This window comes from Mauremys reevesii, linkage group 14 (assembly GCF_016161935.1).
Source record: "Mauremys reevesii isolate NIE-2019 linkage group 14, ASM1616193v1, whole genome shotgun sequence".
Classification (NCBI taxonomy): domain Eukaryota; kingdom Metazoa; phylum Chordata; order Testudines; family Geoemydidae; genus Mauremys; species Mauremys reevesii.
Genome location: NC_052636.1, coordinates 32,759,118 through 32,782,806, shown reverse-complemented (window position 1 = coordinate 32,782,806; position 23,689 = coordinate 32,759,118). Strand labels below are relative to the sequence as shown.

At 49.6% G+C, this 23,689-nt stretch overlaps 1 protein-coding gene and 3 non-coding genes across 4 annotated transcripts in view; 2 read left to right on the top strand and 2 right to left on the bottom strand.

Annotated features, from left to right (window-relative positions):
- Positions 1–23,689, top strand: part of LOC120381964 (zinc finger protein 850-like) — a gene marked incomplete at both ends in the record, with an annotated part of 298,933 nt that overhangs the window by 103,595 nt on the left and 171,649 nt on the right. The window lies entirely within an intron of this gene.
- Positions 10,212–10,284, top strand: TRNAV-AAC. The gene has a single exon. It is a non-coding gene; the product is annotated as a tRNA-Val (tRNA).
- TRNAG-UCC lies at positions 11,672–11,743 on the bottom strand. The gene has a single exon. It is a non-coding gene; the product is annotated as a tRNA-Gly (tRNA).
- Positions 14,826–14,897, bottom strand: TRNAR-UCU. The gene has a single exon. It is a non-coding gene; the product is annotated as a tRNA-Arg (tRNA).

Below are 23,689 nucleotides of genomic sequence, written 5' to 3'. Positions count from 1 at the left end.
CGCACTGCCCAGGAGGAGGAGTGTTTGGCTCTGGGGTTTCACTTCAGCCCAGTCTAGAGAGAGGGGCCCAGCCATGGGGTTTGGCTCAAGAAGACCAAGTCTCCAATTCGTTAAGGGCGTTTTGAATTCCAGTCCTGAGCTCCAAAGTGCTTGGTGTCATTTGCACATTTTAGAAGCATGATCTCCACTCCATTTTCCAAATCATTCATGAAACTATTGAATAGTACTGGACCCCGGACTGATCCCTGCCGGACCCACTAGGTGCACCCTCTCCGTCGGGCAGCCAAACCTGGAGAAGGGCCCTTGGAGTCTGGGCTTTCAACCAGCTCTGCACCCACATGACACTGATTGCATCTAGACCACATTTCCCTCGTTTGCTTGTGAGAATGTCCTGCAGGACTGTGTCAAAAGCCGTAGTAACCCCAAGATAGATCCCATCTACTGTTTACCCACCTCCACTAGGCCCGGAACCCTGCCAAAGAAGGTTAAGAGGCTGGGTTTGGGATGATTTGTTCTTGACAAATCCATGCTCACTCGTCTTAAGAACCAAGGTATCCTGTAGGTGCTGACAAACTGTTTAAGAATGTATTCCAGGATCTCTCCAGCTATGGAAGTGAGGCTAGCTAGACTGCAAGTCCCAGGTGTCTCTTTGTTCCCCTTTGAAAGATAGGTCCTGTCTTGTTCATGGATGGGAAGATGTTCTTTTTCAGGGATCTCAGACGAGAACTGGGGCACAACACCTGGTTTGTTAAGGCCACAAAAATGGAGGCAGGAACCTCTTCTCTCCTGCTGGCAAAGAACCCCAGGTACCTAAAAGACAGGGACTCACACCCCTGAAGGGGCTTTAAGAAAGGCAATGGTTAAAAATTTTGGCCCCAACCATTTCTTGTTTCCGCAGACTAGACATTTTAGCAAACTTTAGAATTCCTTGGTGCTAAACACCGTGAAACTCTTCTTTCTGCTTCACACAGGGCTTTATCGCCCCTTATCTCACTCAGGCTCACGACTGCCCAGAGTTTGAGAACTGTCCCTGTTCCCATTGGGCAGATGGGGAGGAGCCTGAGGTATAGAGAAGGGAAGTGACCTGTCACCAGATGGATCAGACTGAACAGGTTTCAGACCTCGAGGAGGCTCTTACCTTCTAAACAGGGACGGCTGTTTTCTAGTAAAATCACTAACAGGGAAGGAGAAAACTCGAAAGAGGTTCCTCCTGGCGCTCACGTCCGTGAACCCGAATACTCTCTCAGTCCTCAGAGAGAGACCTGGAGAAGGAGACTTGCTGAAGCAAAGCCACAGGGGGCTCTGAGGTCTCCCTGGCCCCTCGCCCCTGTCCTGCCTGGCTGATGTCAGCATCTCTCTGTGAGGTCACCACCTCCCCACCACCTTGGACCAATAGTCTGAGGTCCTGCAAAAGGCCTTTGTGATGTCACTGCCGCACCCCTCCCTTGCTGGGCTAATGTCCTGCCCCTGGCCAGGCACTTTGGAGTTTTGAGCTACTCCCTGGGGATCACCCCACTCAAGGAGCGTTCGTTCTAGGCAGCAAGCCGGCTAGACAGGAAAACATCAGACGCTGCTCCGAATGCTATACTCAGTTTTTCAGAAATTAGTCGACTTTATGGCCAGAAGAGACCATTAGAGCATCTAATCTGACCCCCTGCATATCACAGGCCTCCTGTATGACACAAGAGCTACTTTTGGGGCAAACACATTCCAGAAAGGCATCTAGTCTTCATTAAATGACATCAGGAGATGGAGAATCCACCACTTTCCTTGGTAGCTTGTTCCTGTGGTGAATCATCCTCACTGTTGAATATTTGTGCCTTAGTTGTAATATGAATTTGTCTCTTTTCACCTTCCAGCCATTGGGTCTTGTTAGGCCTTTCTCTGCTCGATTCAAGAGCCCTTTAATATCCAATGTTTTCTCTCCCTGAAGGCACTTCAAGACTTCAATGAAGTCACCTTTCAATCTTCTTTTGATAAGCTAAGCAGGTTGAGCTCTTTCAATAGCTCACTAGAAGGCATTTTTCTTCAGCCCTCAGAACATTTGGTGGCTCTTTGCTGCCCCAGCTCCAATTTCACAACATCTTTTTCAAATGAGGACACCAAAACTGGAGGCAGTATTCCAGTATCAGTCTCACTGATGCCATGTCACCTCCTGTGACGTTATTGACATAATCTGTAACCGTATAGATCACCATTGCGACCGCTGTTCTATTTGTAGCCAATATTGTAGAAAGGTTGTCGCGTAAGGGGTCTATGGAGAGGTTCTGATTGGCTGATTATAATTATGCTATTTCTAGATGTGTATCATTTTTATAGTTGACGTTATGAATTCCTGCCCATTTCCCCACAGGCTGGAGCATGTCTAGAGTGTGTCTGTGGTTAATCATGTTGCTATAGATTGTTCGTTTCCTGCCTTCGCAATTCAGACAGTCCCTTTTCCCAACATATCTCCAGCGCATCATTAGTTCCAATAACAGGGGCAGCTTTTCTCTGGGACACTGAGATTTTTTGGGGAGTTGGTGGCTCCTTTCTTTCCTCACCCTGGAGTAAACTCAGCTTTTTATTCCATCCTTGATGACTCATGGAATAACAGCAGTAGCATGAAGAGGAGAGTGAATATCTCACTGCCAGGGGGAAGGTGGACGCATTCCCTCTGTCTGACCATTGCCATTGCAGGAGAGAAGGTTTCAGTGGAATCGAATGCCCTGGCTCAGACGATAGACACAGGGAGGTTTTGCTGTTCATGGATCCATGCAAAGGAAATTGTGTCTCTGTGTGAAACTGGGGAGGGACATGAAATGCCCACAGGGTAGCGCAATGCCCTAAGCTAAGGCAGGAGGGTGAAGGAATCGGGCTGAGGAATGACTGATGTGGACTCACCTGGGATTGAAATGACATTTGTTTCTGTCAGGCAGTGAGAAATTGACATTAATTCAGATGTGGGGTTGAGGCTTCTTTAGCTCCTTGTAGAACTTGAGCTTGATTTCCCAGAAGGGAGAAAGGGAAAGTCTGGGGCTGCCTTGAGTCCCTGGCTGGGTCTCCTGGGCAGTGGAAAATGTCCCTTGTTTGGCCCTGCCAAGGGGATCGTGCAGAGCTGAGACGTCCCTCGGCTTGGATCAAAGGGGGAGTCGGATGGAATTTATCACACAACCCTCCCTGCTCCCCAGAGCCCCACGGGGAGAAGCTAGAGAAGGGGGAGTCATTCCTCCCCTGCGCTCCCAGAAGAGCTGCTAGCAGGGCCGCCCAGAGGTGGGGGCAAGGGGGGGCAATTTGCCCCAGGCCCTGGGTCTTGCAGGGGCCCCCACAAGCAGGAGCGTAGCTGGGGGGAGCAGGGGGGGCTGCCGCTCCCCCACTGAGCACATTCCCCCAAAGTGGCACCTTAGTAGGAATTTGGAATAAGGTGGAAAGATCTGGATTTCTCCCCCGCCTCCATCCCCCCCATGCAGAGTGCGGCACTGCTGATTGGCCGCCGGGGCCTGATTGAGCTGCTCCCATTGGGCCTCCAGCAGCCAGACCCCCCCTTGCGCACACACACACACACACACACCCGCTGCCTCAGCACGCTGCGGGGGAGGGGCTGTGTGCTGGCACGTGTTTCACTTTGGCTCCAGAGGCAGCCAGCGGCTCGAGCTGCCGGGTGGTAATAGGAGTCCTGGGGGGCAGTCAGGGAGCGGGGGGAGGGTTGGATGGTTCGGGGAGGGGACTTTCTGGGGGCTGGGGCAGTCAGGGAGCAGGGGGGGGGGTTAGATGGGAGGAAGTCTGGGCCTCTGTCCAACAGCAAAACACAAGCCTAGAAAAGCAGCCGTTAGCGGGAAGTGCTATCAGCTGGCCCGGGGCAGCCTGCCTGGCCCCCAGCCGCTTGCCTGAGCTGTATTGTTAATGCATTTTAGTTGGAAGATGCAGCCTGAGTGATTGAAAGGCCCCAAACGCGGCTGAAAGAGCTGGGACAGTTGCAAGCTTTCTCTGCTGGGCTTTTCATCGGGGTCACACAATGCAAACCTGCTTGAGGCGCCGCACAAGAGAGATTTCTTGAGGCCGTCCATGCAGCTCACAGCTTAAGCTCTTCTAAGCTTGCGGCCATGGCACAAAAGGATTTGGGAGCATTTAACAATTCTGTGTGGTTAAGAGATTTTCATTTCCTGGGCCCTGCTACCCAATGCCACAGGGCCCCACAGGGGAGACTGAGTGAGTAGCCCGGCTTGTCCTCTGCAATCCCTTCCCTGCTTCTTTCCCCTGTGTTTGCAAGGGTCTCATTAACATGCTGCATCCGAACGCCCCTCCCCAGGCCTTCCCTCCAGAGACACAGTCCTGGCTTCTCCTCCTTCCTCACTTTCTCCTTCTCTCCATCTCTGTGTTTTTTCTCCATGCCCCGTCCCTGGTCTGTGCTCCCTCCCCACCCCATGCACGGTATTAAGCACGTCTCTGCCTCTCTTTTTTATGGGCCCTGTGCTGGGATGGCAGAGGCAGAGCTATTGTTGTGTTCTCTGCTGGGTCTGTCTGGATCAGACTCTAAAATCAAACGCTCCCTTTGCTAGCAGGATCCCTCCGCCTGCTCACAAGGGCTTCTGGCTACACACTAGAGCCAGGTGCTAGGGCAGAAGCAGCTGCCCATGTACCCTCAATGGCAGGAGCAGTGCGTGGTCCCTCGCCCTGCCCCCCCCACACTTTGGATTACGGGGTGTGTCTTGGTGTATATTGGGGGTCCTGTCAGGGGGCGGGGAGTGGTTGGATAGCTGTGGGAGTCCTGGCAGTCTGTCTGGGGGCAGAGGTGTGGATAAGGGTCGAGGCAGTCAGGGGACAGGTAGGGTTCTAGGGGGCAGTCAGGGACCGGGGTCCCAGGAGGGGGCAGTCAGGGGACAAGGAGTGGAGGGGGGGGAGTTCTGAAGGGGGCAGGAAGTGGGAGGGAGCGGATGTAATTAGTAATTTGATATGTTGGGTGGTGCCTTTTTTTATGTGTTCGCTTCCCCTCATGTGAGACCCTGGCTACGCCGCTGCCCACGAGAATACAGTATTCTACAGTATTGCAACTTTTTTGTCTGGAAGGGGCCCCCAAAATTGCTTTGCCCCAGGCCCCCTGAATCCTGTGGGCAGCCCTGGAATAATGTCGAGTTTTTGCTCAGCGGGGAGGAGGGCAGTGGGGAGGGATCCTGGAAGCAGGGGAGTTGGACAGTGTGGGGAGGGGAGCCCAGCAGTGGGGGTGGGGGGCAGAGGTCTGAGGGGAGGTCAGGGAAGGATCCCAGCGTTGTGGGAAGTGGGCAGCATGGAGAGCCCAGGCCTGGCATGGGCTCTGGGCAGAGTGACTCTGTCCTTCTACACTCCCCCCCGGCAGGCTAGGCAGGACTGGGAGAATTACGTGTTTGTTGGTAAATGTCAATTTCTGTGTAAACACACGACCAAATGGCAAAATATTTCCATTGATAATCATCAAACCTGACAGATGGGCAGAGTAAGAAACATGCTGCTTGAGAACGTGTCCTGTTCCAATCCGATACGGGTCCCTTCCGCCTACGGCACCACCAGGTGGGTGTTTCATTTCCCTCCCTATTTTCACACAGAGACACAATGTCCTTTGCATGGATCCATGAACAGCAAAACCTCCCTGTGTCTCTTGTCTGAGCCAGGGCATCCGATTCCAGTGACACCTTCTCTCCTGCAATGGTAACTGTCAAACAGAGGAGACGTGGCCACCTTCAGCCCTGGCAGTGAGATATTCACTCTCCTCTTTCTTCAGGCTAATGTTGTTATTCCATAAAACATGAACCATGGAATAAAAAGCTGAGTTTACTCCAGGGGAGGAAAGAAAGGAGCCACCATCTCCCCAAAAAATCTCAGTGCCCCAGAGAAAAGCTGCCCCTGTTATTGGAACTAATGATGTGCTGGAGATATGTTGGGAAAAGGGACTATCTGAATCACCAAGGCAGGAAATGAACAATCTACAGCAACATCATTAACCACAGACACACTCTAGCCATGCTCCAGCCAGTGGGGAAATGGGCAGGAATTCATAACGTCAACTATAAAAATGATACACATCTAGAAATAGCATAATTATAATCAGCCAATCAGAACCTCTCCATAGACCCTTTACGCGACAACCTTTCTACAATATTGGCTACAAATAGAACAGCAGTCACAATGGTGATCTTTACGGTTACAGATTATGTCAATAACGTCACAGGAGGTGACACGGCATCAGTGAGACTGATACTGGAATACTGCCTCCAGTTTTGGTGTCCTCGTTTGAAAAAGATGTTGTGAAATTGGAGCTGGGGCAGCAAAGAGACACCAAATGTTCTGAGGGCTGGAGAAAAATGCCTTCTAGTGAGCTATTGAACGAGCTCAACCTGTTTAGCTTATCAAAAGAAGATTGAAAGGTGACTTCATTGAAGTGTTGAAGTGCCTTCAGAGAGAGAAAAGATTGGGTATTAAAAGGCTCTTGAATCAAGCAGAGAAAGGCATAACAAGACCCAATGGCTGGAAGGTGAAAAGAGACAAATTCATATTACAACTAAGGCACAAATATTCAACAGTCAGGATGATTCACCACAGGAACAAGCTACCACGGGAAGTGATGGATTCTCCAACTCCTGATGTCATGTCATGAAGACTAGATGCCTTTCTGGAATGTATTTGCCCCCAAAATAGCTCTTGTGTCATACAGGAGGCCTGTGATATGCAGGGGGTCAGATTAGATGCTCTAATGGTCTCTTCTGGCCATAAAGTCGACTCATTTCTGACAAACTGAGTGTAGCATTGGGAGCAGCATCTGATGTTTCCCTGTCTAGCCGGCTTGCTGCCTAGAACGAACGCTCCTTGAGTGGGGTGATCCCCAGGGAGTAGCTCAAACCTCCAAAGTGCCTGGCCAGGGGCAGGACATTCGCCCAGCAAGGGAGGGGTGTGGCACTGACATCACAAAGGTCTTTTGCAGGACCTCAGCCTATTGGTCCAAGGTGGTGGGGAGGTGGTGACCTCACAGAGAGATGCTGACATCAGCCAGGCAGGACCAGGGCGAGGGGCCAGGGAAACCTCAGAGACCCCTGTGGCTTTGCTGCAGCAAGTCTCCTTCTCCAGGTCTCTCTCTGAGGACTGAGGGAGTATTCGGGTTCACGGACGTGAGCGCCAGGAGGAACCTCTTTCGAGTTTTCTCCTTCCCTTTTAGTGATTTTACTAGAAAACAGCCGTCCCTGTTTAGAAGGTAAGAGCCTCCTCGAGGTGTGAAACCTGTTCAGTCTGATCCATCTGGTGACAGGTCACTTCCCTTCTCTATACCTCAGGCTCCTCCCCATCTGCCCAATGGGAACAGGGACAGTTCTCAAACTCTGCGCAGTCGTGAGCCTGAGTGAGATAAGGGGCGATAAAGCCCTCTGTGAAGGAGAAAGGGGCGTTTCACGGTGTTTAACACCAAGGAATTCTAAAGTTTGCTAAAATGTCTAGTCTGCGGAAACAAGAAATGGTCGGGGCCAAACTTTTTAACCATTGCCTTTTCTAAAGCCCATTCAGGGGTGTGAGTCCCTGTCTTTTAGGTATCTGGGGTTCTTTGCCAGCAGGAGAGAAGAGGTACCTGCCTCCATTTTTGTGGCCTTAACAAACCAGGTGTTGTGCCCCCTTTCTCATCTGAGATCCCTGAAAAAGAACATCTTCCCATCCATGAACAAGACAGGACCTATCTTTCAAAGGGGAACAAAGAGACCCCTGGGACTTACAGACTAGCTAGCCTCACTTCCATAGCTGGAGAGATACTGCAATACATTCTTAAACAGTTTGTCAGCAGCACCTACAGGAGAATTTGGTTCTTAGGACAAGTGAGCATGGATTTGTCAAGAACAAATCATCCCAAACCAATCCTCTTTCCTTCTTTGGCAGGGTTCCGGGCCTAGTGGAGGTGGGTAAACAGTAGATGGGAACTAATGATGTGCTGGAGATATGTTGGGAAAAGGGACTGTCTGAATCGCCAAGGCAGGAAACGAACAATCTACAGCAACATCATTAACCACAGACACACTCTAGCCATGCTCCAGCCAGTGGGGAAATGGGCAGGAATTCATAACATCAACTGTAAAAATGATACACATCTAGAAATAGCATAATTATAATCAGCCAATCAGGACATCTCCATAGACCCCTTACGCGACAACCTTTCTACAATATTGGCTACAAATAGAACAGCAGTCGCAACGGTGATCTATACAGTACAGATTATGTCAATAACGTCACAGGAGGTGACACGGCATCAGTGAGACTGATACTGGAATACTGCCTCCAGTTTTGGTGTCCTCATTTGAAAAAGATGTTGTGAAATTGGAGCTGGGGCAGCAAAGAGCCACCAAATGTTCTGAGGGCTGGAGAAAAATGCCTTCTAGTGAGCTATTGAAAGAGCTCAACCTGCTGAACTTTGTGACTTTGTCCTCACCCATAACTATTTCACATTTGGGGACAATGTGTACCTTCAAGTCAGCGGCACTGCTATGGGTACTCACATGACCCCACAGTATGCCAACGTTTTTATGGCTGACTTAGAACAACGCTTCCTCAGCTCTCGTCCCCTAATGCCCCTACTCTACTTGTGCTACACTGATGACATCTTCATCATCTGGTCCCATGGAAAAGAAAACCCTTGAGGAATTCCACCATGATTTCAACAATTTCCATCCCACCTACAACCTCTGCCTGGACCAATCCACACAAGAGATCCACTTCCTGGACACTACTGTGCTAATAAGCGATGGTCACATAAACACCACCCTATACCGGAAACATACTGACCGCTGTACTTACCTACATGTCTCCAGCTTTCACCCAGACCACATCACAGAATCCATTGTCTACAGCCAAGCTCTAAGATACAACCGCATTTGCTCCAACCCCTCAGACAGAGACAAACACCTACAAGATCTCTATCAAGCGTTCTTACAACTACAGTACCCACCTGCTGAAGTGAAGAAGCAGATTGACAGAGCCAGAAGAGTACCCAGAAGTCACCTACTACAGGACAGGCCCAACAAAGAAAGGAACAGAACCCCACTAGCCGTCACCTTCAGCCCCCAACTAAAACCTCTCCAGTGCATCATCAAGGATCTACAACCCATGCTGAAGGACAATCCCTCACTCTCACAGATCTTGGGAGACAGGTCAGTCCTTGCTTACTGACAGCCACTCAACCTGAAGCAAATACTTATCAGCAACCACACAACAAAAACACTAACCCAGGAACCTATCCTTGCAACAAAGCCCATTGCCAACTCACTCCCCATATCTGTTCAGGGGACACCATCATAGGACCTAATCACATCAGCCATGCCATCAGGGGCTCATTCACCTGCACATCTACCAATGTGATATGTGCCATCATGTGCCAGCAATGCCTCTCTGCCATGTACATTGGCCAAACCAGAGAGTCTCTACATAAAAGAATAAATGGACACAAATCAGACATCAAGAATTATAACATTCAAACACAGCCAGAGAACACTTCAATCTCCCTGGTCACTCGATTACAGACCTAAAAGTCGTAATATTACAACAAAAAACCTTCAACAACAGACTCCCACGAGAGATGCTGAATTGGAATTAATTTGCAAACTGGACACCATTAAATTAGGCTTGAATAAAGACTGGGAGTGGGTGGGTCATTACACAAAGTAAAACTATTTCCCCATGTTTATTTGTCCCCCTACTGTTACTCACACCTTCTTGTCAAGTGTGGGAAATGGGCCATCCTGATTGTCACTACAGGTTTTTTTCTCCTGCTGATAATAGCTCACCTTAACTGCTCACTCTCATTATAGTGCGGATGGCAACACCCATTTTTTCATGTTCTCTGTGTATATATATATCTTCCTGCTGTATTTTCCACTGTATGCATCTGATTAAGTGGATTTTAGCCCACGAAAGCTTATGCTCAAATAAGTTTGTTAGTCTCTAAGGTGCCACAAGTACTCCTCATTATTTTTGCAGATAAATTCATGGAGGTGAAGTCCATTAATGGCTATTAGGCAGCCTGGGTAAGGAATGGTATCTCTAGCCTCTGTTTGTCAGAGGGTGGAGATGGATGGCAGGGGAGAGATCACTTGATCATTGCCTGTTAGGTTCAGTCCCTCTGGGGCACCTGGCATTGGCCACTGTTGGCAGATAGGATATGGGGTTGGACGGACCTTTGGTCTGGCCATTCTTCTTTTCTTATGAAGGGAAGGGCAGAGCACTGCAACAGAGTTTCTGTAGTGTAGTGGTTATCATATTTGCCTAACCCGCAAAAGGTCCCTGGTTCAAAACCAGGCAGAAACATGATGGCTTAATTTTTCCCAACTCCTAGTGGCCTGTCCCTGCTGTTGTAGGAGCAGCAGTGATTTCTATTGCTCAATAGGTCTGTTATACTTTCCCCATTCCCATTTTTGTCTCCTCTCCCTCTCTGAATGCCTGTGAAGTGGCTTTCTCCCTCCCCCTCCCTCCTGCAATGCTTGTGGGATGAAGGGGCTGGTTGAACAGCTGGAAGAGCAGAAGAGCTGCTAGATAGACAAGGTGTCTGGGACTCTCATTAGGCAGCGATCACACACCCAGAGCATGGACATTGCCCAAGGTGGAGTGTGACCCACCAGATGCAGCCAAGTCATCTCTAGTCGCAGGCCATGAGGAGCAGGTCCTTAAAAGGGGAAGGGGCCCTGTGCTCAGGAGTCACTCACAAGCTTGTACCTCCAGTGAATGCCCTTCGCCCGGACCACCTGGCCAGTGGTTCGCTGAATTGCAGTTCATTGTGCCTCAGGAAGACTTACCTTCATCACACTGTCCATCATGGTGCTGTGGGACACTTACCTTGCAGAATCCTGTGCCTGCCTCTTGGATTCCCAGGGGTGGCTACTTGCAGCCCAGGAGAAGAAGGATGGTTCTGGTGAAAGGACGACAAGCAAAGCACTGGGAGGAAATTTGGGTGCGGGCTCTGCGCTGGGGGTGGGGTGGGGTGCAGGAGGGGTGGTGCAGCTCCCAAAGTGACCGGTACACACAACCCTCTGGCAGCAGCTCCTAGATGAGTGGGGCCAGGGGATCTCCATGTGCTGCTGTCTGCAGGCGCTGCCCCCAGAGCTCCCATTGGCTACAGTTCCTGGCCAATGGGAGCTGCAGAGTTGGTGCTCGGGGCAGGGGCAGCACGTGGAGACACTCCCCCCACCCCAGGGGATGCTGGGACATGCCAGCCACTTCTGGGAGCGGCACGGAGGGGCGGATGTAGAGTGGGCAGGGAGCCACCTTAGTGCTGCTGGCACATCTCTGCACACCCCTTGTGGGGGGAGGGGAGCAGAGGGCCTCCATGTGCTGCCTGGGGTAGGGGCAGTGCACAGAGCTGCCTCCCCTCCCGGGTCTATTCCAGGAGTGGGTGGGTGGGGTCTTTTGGCCTGCAAGGTGCAGCAGGTCAGACTAGATGATCACACTGGTCCCTTCTGACCTTAAAGGCTCTGAGTCTAAAAGGGAGAGGGAAGTAAAGGAATTAAAAAAAAACAACCAAGCATTGTAATACCAGGATGACTCCAACTGCTCATTATATAGTCCCACCCCTTTCTTCCTCCACTGGGTGTTTAATGACCTGTTGGGATTTGGGACACTGATTCTCTCATTCTATTGATAAACTGATACAACATGACTGAAATTAAACCAATTCCCAGTGGAGGAATCATCATATCATTGCATTTGCTGGGAATCGAACCCAGGTCAACTGCTTGGAAGGCAGCTATGCTCACCACTATACCACCAATGCATCTGGTGAAAATCTCTGATTTTTCACACTTGGTGATTGGTCACCTTACTTCTCAGCATGAGGCAAATGTCTCTGTGGTCTCTGCCATTCATCGTGGGGAGTTTCCCCACTGATAACAGTTCTTGCTGGGTTGGGGAGGGGAGAGAGAAGAGGCGTTTATTCTGTTTCATTCCTCTCCATTTTCTGTTCCTCCCCGTCCCTTCCAGGGTCCTCCCTTCCATTTCAGACTGTGCAGTGACATCCTCCCCGCACCCAGGACTCTCGAGCCTCTGGAGCAGTACGATCCCATGAGATCCTCAGTGACCAAGGGTCTTTTCCAACTTCCTGGAGACCCCAGCTTGAGACTAAAGGAAGCTCTGTTCCTTCCTGGGGATCCTCTCTCCCTTCCTGGAGATCAAGATCATGAAGCCTCTGCCTTGCCTCCTGGGTCTGAATTAATGTCCCATTTCCCACTATCTGCTCGAAAGAAACAAATGTTTCTAACCCAGGTGAGTGGAGTTAATTCAGCTGGAATCCTTCACCCACATTCCTTAGGAGATACAGACTCTCTGTGACACAGACTGACTGGGGTTCATCTCTGCATGTCCCCAATGGGGAAGGAAAGACACTGAAGGGGAAGTAAGAAGATGGACAGAAGGAGTCAAATGGGGCTAGACCAGAATAGGACATTTTCTGCCTGTTAAAATGTACTAGACTCTAATTGCTTAAAACAAAACAAAAACCCACCAGCTTCTGTTTGAACCATCAGCTTTTTACAGAGCAGCCAAAGTGGTGAAGCACAGACACACATAACCACCTACAGCCCAAGTTTGTCTAAGAAGCACCTATAGTGGCTCATGCAGGGGGAAATACAGCTGTGGGTGTGAGTTCAGGCCTCACCCAGAGCATTGGTTTTCATTAGCCACGGAGCTTCCCCCACTTGCTTTGTCTCAGTCACATGGAAAGTGCCATAGGAGGGTGATGAGAGTAAATTCTAAACTCTGAAATGCGGAGGTTGGCCCAGAGATTGGGATAAGGGGTTTGAAGAGAAAAAACTCTAAGAGTATAAAACCAGACAGTCTCCAGGGGCAGGTCCGGTACAACGCCTCAACAGGGAGCCATTCGGGGGAGGGGGGTTTCACTTCCTCTGTTCAATGTCCTGAGAGGTATTTGAAGATGAAGATAACACCATGGCTAACAGGTGACTGGCATGTCCTGGGTTAAAGAAAGGGACCTGGGTTAATAGTCTGAAGATTTGCGTTACCGTCACTGTCTGACCCCCCCGTCAGTGCAGAGCAGGTTTGTACGTTGCTGGGTGGAACGCACAGACTCCTGGAGAGCAGGGGCAGCTGTTTCCATGGCAGAGAGCCTGGCACTTAGGAGACTTTCTACACTTGCTGTTTTGAAGCAATTCAGTAAAACAACAGTGGAGCTACAACGTCTGGTCCAAAATTTCAGCCCCCCTGGTGCAAAAACGCTATTTTAGGATCTACATTGGAGGCTCCCGGCACTAGGACACCTGACCAGAGAGTTCAGTGGGGGCGTAACAGCTGCTGACTCTGAGGGTCCCGGGCTAAATCCACTTGCAGGGGGAAGTGTTTTGATTTAATTGATGGATAATGAGCACCAGCTACCAGGGGAGAAGCCCTGAGAGTCGCTGCCACTCCAGCTGCTGCTAGGGCAGGGGGGAGCCCCAGGGGGCCAGCTGCTGCTCTGGCCACCCCAGAAGTGCTGCCAGAGGCCACCAAGCTGTGGCTGCTCCTGCTGCCCTCGGGACCACTGGTCAAGTGGTCCCTGGGCCAGCCGCACTGGCCACTGCTTGGGCGGTCCCTGGAGCCAGTTGATTGAGTGGCCCTGGAGTCAGCCACTGTGGCCACTGCAGAAGTTACGGAGGTTGCAGGAAGTCACAGAATCCGTCACTTCCACCACCTCCGTGACAAACACGGAGACAAACCCCTCCCTGCTGTGACTGCAGTTCCTGGAAGGAAAGAGAAGAACAGAAAGTGACGAGAGAAAGAAAAAGAGAGATTCCCTGTCACCTCTCTCCCTGCTGCCTCCCCCTTTGTATTCTGTAACCCCATCTCACTGGGTTCCCAGTGCTGGTGCCATGGGGGTGACACTAGAGTTCTGGGGATTTGGGAGGCTCTTCATTTCTCAACAGTTCACACAAATTTGTCTTTTGGCTGAAATTTCTCCTGTGAGGCCTCTCAGTCAGAGCTGTACCCCACCCTGTTTGCAGGGGGGGGGGGGGAAATGTAAATTGCAGAGCAGGCAGAGAAGTCGCCCATAAAGGGTCATATTGATCTGGTGACTGGTTCTGACCGGGGTCCCATGTCCTCTGACACAGGCTCATGTGCAGAACATGGGAGCTCTGGCTTTTCCTAAATGCTGTAGAGTGTGAGTTCCTGGGAAAGGGCAGGGGAGAGGGAGCAAGAGGAGAAAGGCAGAGACATTGGAGATGAGGAATTGGGGGGCGAAGAAGGAGAGAACAGAGAGACAATAAATGATTGAAGCAGAACAGGTGTCCCAACTCCATCTTGCTCATCACAGGTGTTCAGAGAGACAGGTAGTTGCGGGTTTTCCAGTGTCAAGTCTGAACTTTGATTCTAACAATGTGCATTGAAATATCAAGGGGATCTCCACATACCTGATCTCTTCCCCCTCCCCTTTTTTGTATTATTTTTTATTTTGACGTGTTTGGCTTAACCGTGATCGTCCCTTTCCCCACCTGTATTGCAACTTGGGGGTTATGTTTATTGTGCCTCCCTTTTGTTCATGTCATTATAATTGTAACAGCAAAGGAACCTGCAGGAGCAAAAACTGACTCAAAACTTCATTTCCCCATCATGCCGGAACATCCTACAAACAGCTCACGCAGCTGGAATCATAACACGCAAGGCCAGGGGATGGGAGATGCAGGTTTCCAAGGGTTCTGTCTTTCTCAGATGACACATTCCAGCCCCTTGTGTGCCTCCATCCTGTATGACCTGCTGGACTTCGACACATTTATTGTCTCATTCTATAGATAATGTGATTGTAACACAATGTGACTGAAATTAAACCACTTCCAGATGAGGAAACAACAGAAGAGAAAAGCCATTATTGCATTGGCTGGGAATCTAACCCAGATCAAGTGCTTAGAAGGCACCTACGCACACCACTATACCACCAATGCATCTGGCAGGAGTAGCTTTCCTGCAGGCTGTGAGTGCTGGCAGAGGAAGTGACACATAACCACAGAGTTAATGAGCAGGGTGGATGGGCTGGAAGCTGCCTGACAGCTGGGAGCAGAGTTACCATCCCAGAGTGACTGAAACGGGGCAAAGGTGAAAACAGATCTCATTGGGAGCTGGCCCCACACCCGCCCCGCCCCTAGGAGAAGGGAACTGAAACTCAACTTCAATCATAGAAAAATCTTCCCTGAGAAGGAAGGGGACAGCTTGTTTTAAAGACCAGGTTTGTGTTTGTTCCTGCTACATACGGAGGGGCTGGGTAGTGCTGATTCCAGCCCCCAGACTTTGGGAGGATAAGGAACAAATTCAGGCTGCCAGTGACCTGCAGGAGGGAGATGATCTTTTGACAGTGACGGACGCCTCATCCTAAAGGCCTTTGTCTGCCCCCTTCCAGTGACTGTTTGGTACAGGAATGCAGCCCCCACTCCTGGGTCTCTCCTGGGCAAATGATGTTTCTGTGCAAAACACCAAAGCTTTTAACAGAAAGGAAGAAAAGGAAATGGCCACACGATGGGACTAGGACATAAGGAATGAAACACAAGATGCTTCTCCCCTGTGCATTGACTTTTAACCTTGTTTGTGGTGGTGTTGTATCCATGTTGGTCCCAGGGGTCCTCTGGGGTGCCGGGCATTGGCCACTTTCGGGAGAGTGGGCTAGATGAACTGGTCTGACTCAGTGTAGCTGTTCTTATGTTCTAACTGCTGGTTATGGAAGAGACGAACTTCCAGGCTACACAGAACTGAAGAAGGGTGCTGGGTTAGCTCCACAGCTTGTCTCTTTCACCAACAGAGGTTGGTCCTCTGCAAGCTCTTACCCTCACCCGCCTTGTCTCTCTTGGACTCCGAAAAGTGTTTTCTCTCAACTCCCCTTGGAGAGACGTTAAGTTTCCCTTTGGGCAACTATCAGGCTGAAGCAATTGTATTGACTGTGACACTAGAATTGAAGATTTAATATTATAAATAAATGAGTCTAAATCTGAGGTTCTGGTTTTCACATTGGTTTTTCTAACTCAGTTCCCTATTCTCTTCTAGAAAGGCCTCCAGGCTCCCTGCCCAGCCCAGCAAAAGTGGCAAGGAGAAAGCCCACACTGCTGCTCTTTCAGGTAGTTGAAAGCTGCTATCAAACCCCCCTCACTCACTCAGTCCCCAATCTGTAGCAGTGCATGGGATTCTTCCATCCTAAGTGCAGGACTCTGCACTTCTCCTTGTTGAACCTCCTCAGATTTCTTTTGGCCCAATCCTCCAATTTGTCTAGGTCGCTCTGGACCCAAACCCTGTCCTCCAGTGCTTGGATTCTTTACAAGGCCCCTTCCCCTTTTAAGGACCTGCTTCTCATGGCCTGCGACTGGAGATGACTTGGCTGCATCTGGTGGGTCACACTCCATCTCAGCCAGTGTCCATGCTCTGGGTGTGTGAGTGCTGCCTAATGAGAGTCCCAGACACCTTGTCTACCTGGGAGATCTTCTGCTCTTCAACCAGCCCCTTCATCCCACGAGCATTGCAGGAGGGAGCGGGAGGGGGAGGGGGAAAGCCACTTCACAGGCATTCAGAGAGGGAGAGGAGACAAAAGCAGGAGGGAGGGGAAGGATAACAGACCTTTTGAGCACAGAAGGATCACTTCTGCTCCTACAACAGCAGGAACAGGGCACTAGGAGCTGAGAAAAGGAAGCCATCATGTTTCTGCCTGGCTTCAAACCAGGGACCTTTTGCGTGTTAGGCAAACGTGATAACCTCTACACTACAGAAACTCTATCACAGGACTCTGCCCCTCCCTTCATAAGAACATAAGATCCATCCAACCCCATATCCTATCTGCCAACAGTGGCCAATGCCAGGTGCCCCAGAGGGACTGAGCCTAACAGGTAATGATCAAGTGATCTCTCTCCTGCCATCCATCTCCATCCTCTGACAAACAGAGGCTAGGGACACCATTCCTTACCCATCCTGGCTAATAGCCATTAGTGGACTTAACCTCCATTAATTTATCTGCAAAAAGAACAAGGAGAACATGTGACACCTTAGAGACTAACAAATGTATTTGAGCATAAGCTTTTGTGGGCTAAATCAGATGCATGCAGTTAAAAATACAGTAGGAAGATATATATACACACACAGAGAACGTGAAAAAAATGGGTGTTGCCATACACACTATAATGAGAGTGATCAGTTAACGTGAGCTGTTATCAGCAGGAGAAAAAAACCTGGTGTTGGGAGGGGAATAGGAGAAAGGACAAAGGAAACAAGAGACGAAGAGAAAAGAGGGATCAGACAGTGGATGGAGCAAGAGGTGAAACAAAAAGGACAAACCCTAATGTCCCCAGTGATTCTAAGGGACAAAATCCCAGGTATGCAATAAAATTCTGCCTCCTTAAGCTTGTGTTTTCCATGCCTAGAATTCAACTGTCACCAGATGGATCAGACTGAACAGGTTTCAAACCTCCAGGAGGCTCTTACCTTCTAAACAGGGACGGCTGTTTTCTAGTAAAATCACTACAAGGGAAGGAGAAAACTCGAAAGAGGTTCCTCCTGGCACTCACATCCGTGAACCCGAATACTCCCTCAGTCCTCAGAGAGAGACCTGGAGAAGGAGACTTGCTGGAGCAAAGCCACAGGGTCTCTGAGGTTTCCCTGGCCCCTCGCCCCTGTCCTGCCTGGCTGATGTCAGCATCTCTCTGTGAGGTCACCCCCTCCCCACCACCTTGGACCAATAGTCTGAGGTCCTGCAAAAGGCCTTTGTGATGTCACTGCCACACCCCTCCCTTGCTGGGCTAATGTCCTGCCCCTGGCCAGGCACTTTGCAGGTTTGAGCTACTCCCTGTGGATCACCCCACTCAAGGAGCGTTCGTTCTAGGCAGCAAGCCGGCTAGACAGGGAAAGCTCAGACGCTGCTCCCAATGCTACACTCAGATTTTCGGAAATGAGTCGACTTTATGGCCAGAAGAGACCATTAGAGCATCTAATCTGACCCCCTGCATATCACAGGCCTCCTGTAGGACACAATAGCAGGTGAGGGTGGGGGGCTGAGGAGGTGAGCAGGCAGCCAGTGGCGGGGGGGCCCCCCGGGCAGCCAGTGGCTGGCCCCAGCTCACCTCCACTCCGCCTCCTCCCCTGAATGCCCCACCTCGCTTTCCCTCCTCCCCCTGCTAATCAGCTGTTCGCGCAGGAAGCCTTGGAGGGAAGAGAAGCCGTGTGGCGGCTTTGCACTCAGGCCCAGCAAGGTGGAGACGGAGATGAGGTGAGCTGGGGTTGGGGGGCTTCCCGCACCGCAGCAGGTAATGGTGGGTGGGTCAGGTGAGCTGGCGATGGGGAAGAGAGCTGAGGCGGCGAGCAGACAGGTGAGCCATAGGGGGCGGGGGCTGAGGAGGCGAGTGGGCGGGCAGTGGCGGGGGGGCGGGTGAGCCGGCAGCAGGGGAGGGGGGTTGAGGAGGTGAGCAGGGGCTGGGGGGCTGAGGAGGTGAATGATGAGTCAGTGGCTGACCTGTTCTGCTGATCTGGTCTGGCTCCCAGCCCTCTCCAAGGGTTGCAGCTGTCTGGAGGTGCTGCCTTCCACGCCTTCCTCAGTCCCACCTCATTCACTCCACAGGGCGACTGATTACAAAGTGGGGGGAAGATCTTATTCTACTTCTAGCAAAAAGACAGTTCTTTTACCTTAATTATAGTACCTTCGGGGCCCCCTATAACATATTAGCAAGGTTCATTACCACTGTTTTGGCAGGGTGGTGCTGGGGAAGGAGGGTTTGTTTCCACGAGGCGGGCGGCGCTTCGGGGGGGGAATTGTTTCGGAGGGGCTGGGCAACGCTAATGGGGTTCTTTTCAAAGGGCGGGCGGTGCTGGGGCTGTGTTTCGGGGCTGGGCGGTGCTGGGGGTGTTTCAGCAGCACTGGGGGTGGGGGTTTCGGTGAGGCTGGAAGGTTTTAGCCCTCAGCTGTTTTCTTTGAAGTAATATTGCCTCGCCGCTTTACGAGTTGTGCAGGCCTTGACTAAACCACAGACTCTGGACTCAGCATTCAAGTATCCTGCAGTCTGAACTTTGAATCCGATACATTCCTCATTGGCTACCATTGTTTGGCCAGCAGGGAAGTGCTTCTTGTCCAACAAGGCAGCCAGATTGGGACCCGTAGGCATGGAATGGCTCTGAAGGAATCAGCTGTTTCTCTCTGTGCTTTGTATCCAAATGGTAAAAGACAGTTGCTCCCACTTTAATCATGGCGTCCTTTAGGACTGTGACCAATGCCACTTAACTAGGAGCAGGGTTCTAAAACAGTTTACCTGGGCCACAGGTCACCATAGCTTCCATCTCTGGGGTGAAAATGAACCACTAGTACCTACAATTTCTACCCAAGTTCTTGTCAAATCTTTGACCTTACTTGGAGTAATTTTACACTTCTCTGGCGTAGAATTCTTCACCAACCGCACAACAGATCAGTAGCGATAGTGAGGTACAACTCCCCCTTCTGTGCCCTTTTATTTCTTTAATCTGGTGGCACAGATTAAAATTAGGGACTAAATTCAGGTGCAATTTAGAATCCCTGTAAGACAACAAATGTCAGGTCTCTATTAAAAAGAGGTATCTTTCTGCAGCTATAGCACATTCAACATGGATTTCATTTTCTACACATTTGTAGAATCTCCCAGGGGTGAGCTGAACAGAAATGTCACTTCCATTTTTCCCATCTCTACCTAGATAGGGATTGTATTTCCCAAATAATAGGCAACATGCAGCTGATTAGGAAGGAGATCTCTTCAGGAGCGACCTCCTGCAGGGCCTGGACCACAGCGGCTTTAGTAGCCAAATGCATGGGTATTTTGTTTAATTACAAGTGAATCCTCTTCCCAGCCCTTTAGAAAAAATATAGACCTAAGAAGCTGAACAAAAGGGAGATTGGGATGGTGATGAGGAATCAGGGTAAATCAGAGGGATTCCCTATGTTCTTCTGCTGTTATAGAGGAGAAATGACATTTTCCCCTATCCCTACGTTGTTCCTGCACTTTGTTATAGTTCAATATATTTTAAGTGAGGAAAATGGTAGCAAAAATATCTGCTCCCCAGCACAACCTAAACCAACATCAGAGCAACTGGGAATGAAACAATTGGTTTCTGAAGGGAGAACTCGATGACTAACAATTGCTGTGAAATGGGGGAACAGTATAACCGTGATGCTCAGGGTTTGTTTAGACTAGGAACAGTGATGGAGTTTAGGTCAGGTCAAGGGGGAAGCTAATGCCAACCCCTGCACCTGGGCGGCATCTGCTCTACAACTAAAATTTCCTTTTTACCCCAAGATCACTAACTTGAGCAGCCAACGCCATGTACAGCCCTAGTGGATGGAAGGCTCGGGTAGTTTTTGCCTCAGTGTAGCTTGTTGGGTGTGACGATACGGCCCTGGCGGGACCCAACTGAGAGTGCCAGTTCAGGACCAATTGCTTAAACAGGGCAGTTACAGCCCTAGGCTGGGGTTTTTCCACCTGTAAGGCAAACCAAACCAGCCAGCCAAAGAGGAGTTTGGTCTCACCCCACTGGCTAACCACAAGTCACACAAGCAATTTCCTTAGACACTCCACAAAAAGAACAGGAGTACTTGTGGCACCTTAGAGACTAACAAATTTATTTTAGCGTGAGCTATAGCTCACTTCTTTGGATGCATAGAATGGAACACACAGACAGGAGATATTTATACATACAGAGAACATGAAAAGGTGGAAGTATGCATACCAACAGGCAGAGTCTAATCAATTGAGATGAGCTATCGTTAGCAGGAGGAAAAAAAACGTTTTGAAGTGGTAATTAAGATGATCCATAGGAGGTGTGAGGAGAACTTAACATAGGGAAATAGATTCAATTAGTGTAATGACCCAACCATTCCCAGTCTCTGTTTAGGCCAGAGTTAATTGTATCTAATTTGCATATTAATTCCAGTTCAGCAGTTTCTCTTTGGAGTCTGTTTTTGAAGTTTTTTGTTGCAAAATTGCCACCTTCAAGTCTGTCACTGAGTGGTTAGAGAGGTTGAAGTGTTCTCCCACTGTTTTTTGAATGTTATGATTCCTCATGTCAGATTTGTGTCCATTTATTCTTTTGCGTAGAGACTGTCCAGTTTGGCCAATGTACATGGCAGAGGGGCATTGCTGGCACATGATGGCATATATCACATTGGTAGATGTGCAGGTGAACGAGCCCCTGATGGCATGTCTGATGTGATTAGGTCCTATGATGGTGTCACTTGAATAGATGTGGACAGAGCTGGCATCGGGCTTTGTTGCAAGGACAGGTTCCTGGGTTAGTGTTTATGTTGTATGGTGTGTGGTTGCTGGTGAGTATTTGCTTCAGGTTGGGAGGCTGTCTGTAAGCGAGGACTGGCCTGTCTCCCAAGATCTGTGAGAGTGAGGGATCATCTTTAAGGATAGGTTGTAGATCTTTGATGATGCGCTGGAGAGGTTTTAGTTGGGGGCTGTAGGTGATGGCTAGTGGCGTTCTGTTATTTTCTTTGTTAGGCCTGTCCTGTAGTAGGTGGATTCTGGATACTCTTCTGGCTCGGTCAATCTGTTTTTTCACTTCAGCGGGTGGGTATTGTAGTTTTAAGAATGCTTGATAGAGATCTTGTAGGTGGGATTGGAGCAAATACGGTTGTATCTTAGAGCTTGGCTGTAGACAATGGATCGTGTGGTGTGTCCGGGATGGAAGCTGGAGGCATGTAGGTAAGTATAGCAGTCAGCGGGTTTCCGGTATAGGGTGATGTTTATGTGACCATCGCTTATTAGCACAGTAGTGTCTAGGAAATGGACCACTTGTGTGGATTGGTCTAGGCTGAGGTTGATGGTGGGATGGAAATTGTTAAAATCACGGTGGAATTCCTCGAGGGCTTCTTTTCCATGAGTCCAGATGATGATGTCGTCAGCAGTGTAGCGCAAGTAGAGTAGGGGCGTTAGGGAACGAGAGCTAAGGAAGCGTTGTTCTAAGTCAGCCATAAAGATGTTGGCATACTGAGGGGCCATGCGGGTACCCATAGCAGTGCCACTGACTTGAAGGTAAACATTGTCCCCAAATGTGAAATAGTTGTGGGTGAGGACAAAGTCACAAAGTTCAGCCACCAGGTTTGCCGTGATATTATCGGAGATACTGTTCCTGATGGCTTGTAGTCCATCTTTGTGTGGAATGTTGGTGTAGAGGGCTTCCAAATCCATAGTGGCCAGAATGGTGCTTTCTGGAAGATCACCAAGGGATTATAGTTTCTTCAGGAAGTCAGTGGTGTCTCGAAGATAGCTGGGAGTGCTGGTAGCATAGGGCCTGAGGAGAGAGTCCACATAGCCAGACAATCCTGCTGTTAAGGTGCCAATGTTTGAGATGATGGGGTGTCCAGGATTTCCAGGTTTATGGATCTTGGGTAGCAAATAGAATACACCTATTCTGAAACTTAGACACTCCAGTCTCCCAGTATCACCACCAGGGCCACTTGTCCTGGGGATGAATGGTTATGAAAACCAACACCCCAATAAAAGAAAACGGTTCTCTCGATCCCAAGGAATCAAGCCCCAGACCCAGGTCAATATACAAATCAGATCTTACCCACAAATCATGCTGTTGCCAATCCTTTAGAATCTAAAATCTAAAGGTTTATTCATAAAGGGGAAAAGGTAGAGATGAGAGCTAGAATTGGTTAAATTGAATCAATTACATACAGTAATGGCAAAGTTCTTAGTTCAGGCTTGTAGCAGTGATGGAGTAAACTGCAGGTTCAAATCAAGTCTCTGGAGTACATCCCCCGCTGGGATGGGTCAGTCAGTCCCTTGTGTAGAGCTTCAGTTTGTAGCAAAGTCCCTCCAGAGGTAAGAAGCAGGATTGAAGACAAGATGGAGATGAGGCATTAGCCTTATATAGGCTTTTCCAGGTGTAAGAACCTCTTTGTTCCTTACTGTGGAAAATTACAGCAAAATGGAGTCTGGAGTCACATGGGCAAGTCCCTGCATACTTTGCTGAGTTACAAGGCGTAAATTGGTTAATTGTGTAGCTGATGGTCCTTAATGGGACATCAAGCAGGATAGGCAGAGCTAACACCAACTTGTCTGGGATATCACCCAGAAGCACAGCACAAATTTGAAATACAGACAGTATAGAGCCAATATACATAACGTCAACTACAAAAGGATACATGCACACAGACAGCATAATCATAACCAGCAACCCATAACCTGGCCTTAGACATCTTATATGACCCCTTTTTACATAAGATTTGGTGGCACTACAGGACCTTGGTTGCAACCATGTTCTATATGGTCCCAGTTTATATCAATAACATCACAGGGAGTGACACAGGACAGCAAATTCCCACCTACCCAAGGGCAAATTGTTGCAGATAAAATGGGTTGAGTTCACATCCCAAAGCTGAGGAGAATTGAAGAATTATGGACAAAATAGGGAAAATAAGAGACTAGAGAGTCAATAATTTTAGGGAAAACGAGGGAATCTCCTTGGATTTTCTAGCCACATGTGGGGAGGGGAGAGAGAAGGGAAAGAACCAGAGAGAATTGTTCTCACGTTTTGAGACGGAAAGAAATGGCACAAACAGGAAAAGGATGCAAGTGGCTCACCCCCGTGACCATAGGCGTGTGCAGCACATTTAATTAGGGTGTGCACCCAGGAGCCCTGCCCTAGCCCCACCCCATCCACTGCCCCCCTCTTCCTGCCCCCCTCAGAACCCCCAACCCCCCGCTCCTTGTCCCCTGACTGCCCCCTCCTGAGA